Genomic DNA, 1,969 nt, shown 5'->3' on the forward strand with positions numbered 1-1,969 from the left:
AGAGAAAGAGAAAGAGAAAGAGAAAGAGAAAGAGAAAGAGAAAGAGAAAGAGAAAGAGAAAGGGAGGGAGAAAGAGAAAGGGAGGGAGAAAGAGAAAGGGAGGGAGAGAGAGAGAGAGAGAACTGGCCTGTTTTAATCCTACTCTCTAGTCCTTTATTTGCCACCACTATAGCCTACATCTCAAAGCCAAAATCAACATTTTAAATAAACACTATGAATTGCTCTAAACATGATAGTGATTTATGGTTGAAATTGATTCAAGCAACATCCTATGAAAATACAAATATTTTCCTCTACATTGGAGCTTGTAAGAAAGTATATCTTATTTTACCCAAGAAATAAAGTTCCTTTATTATGAATATTTGAGAAAGAGAAAGAGAAAGAGAAAGAGAAAGAGAAAGAGAAAGAGAAAGAGAAAGAGAAAGAGAAAGAGAAAGAGAAAGAGAAAGTATATTTACCACTTTCCCATCACTGGAATAAGATATTCAATATCTGAAACCAAAAGAAGCAGAGATTTTGGCTCATGGATTTGAAGGGTTCAGTTCTACTTCCCGGTTCCAGTGCAAAACCATTGTCAAAGGGCATGCTAGAATAAAGCTATTCAATCCATAGCAGCAGAAAGCAGAAAGAAAAGTGAGGAGTCAGATAAGAACACACCCTTCTAGGTCACACTCCCAGTAACCCACCTCTTCTAACCAGGTTCAGCCTCCTTATATGAGGCTTTGGGGTTACATTTTAGACTAAACCTGGCCCCCAAAAGACTTATGCTCCTCTCATATCAAATGCACTTAATCCATCCCTAAAAATTACCTCAGTCTCAACAGTTCCAACATAACTGAAATGCCTCCTCTGAGACTCAAGGCAAATTCTTAGCTGGTAAACTGTAAAAATAAAAAAGAAATCTAAATTCTTCCACATACAGCAGGACAAAGAAAATATCCCCATTCCAAAATGGAAGAATAGAGGACAAGAAAGGAATCAGACAAAACAAGACCAAAAACCAACAAGGCAAATATTAAATCCTGTTGCTCCATATGTAGTCTCTGGTGTAGGCTGTGGTAAAATGTGAACTCCAAAGGGCTTTGGCAGCCCCATCCCTACTGCATTGTCAGTTGCAGCCCAGGCGGCCTCTCTCTTGTGCTGCCTCCACTCATAGCCTGTGATTTTCCTTAGCAAGTGTTCCACACTTGTGACATCTCTAGTATCCTGAATTCTTCACCTTAGACTTCACCCTCACAACTTCATGGATCACACTTGCAAGGGGCATATATCCTAGCATAGCAGATCTTACTTTGAAATCTGGATGGAAGCCTCAATGACTGCACAATTCTTGCATTCTTTATGCTGAAAAGCCCACACCAGATGAATGATGCCAGTCTGTCACCAGCCCAAGCAGTACCCAAGTCCCTGTGGATCATGACTAAAGTGGCTCTGAGTACCTGGGTGGCTTAACTTGAAGATCACGTGTACACTTAGTCATGGTTTCAGAGATTTCCATTCATAGTTGCTTGGTCTATTGCTTTGGACCAGTAGTAGCAGGTACACATCACGGTGGAGCACATGGTGCAGAGAATGCCTGTGGGGAAAGCAAACAAAAGGAGTTAAAGAGGCAGGGTCTCAACATCCTCTTCAAGGGCACGCCCTCAAGGATCTAATTTTCAATCTCTAGGCCCCACCCCCAAAGGTTCCACGATATGCCAATAGTGCCATCAGCTGGTGACCAAGCCTTTAACACATAACCCATTGCTCTCCAACTCTTCTGTCAGCCAGTTAGCACTTTGAAAGTCTCGAGCTCTTGGACTAGAAAAATAACCTCTCAACATTTAATAGGCATATTTTGATGCCAGTACCATGCTGCTTTTATCACATTAGCCTTGTAGTATAATTTCAAGTCAGGAATAGTAATGCCACCTGCCTTGTCTTTATTGCCCAGAATTGCCCTTGCTATTCTAGGTCTTTTCCGGTTCCA

This window comes from Octodon degus, unplaced genomic scaffold (genome assembly GCF_000260255.1).
Source record: "Octodon degus isolate 3935 unplaced genomic scaffold, OctDeg1.0 scaffold00260, whole genome shotgun sequence".
Lineage (NCBI taxonomy): Eukaryota > Metazoa > Chordata > Mammalia > Rodentia > Octodontidae > Octodon > Octodon degus.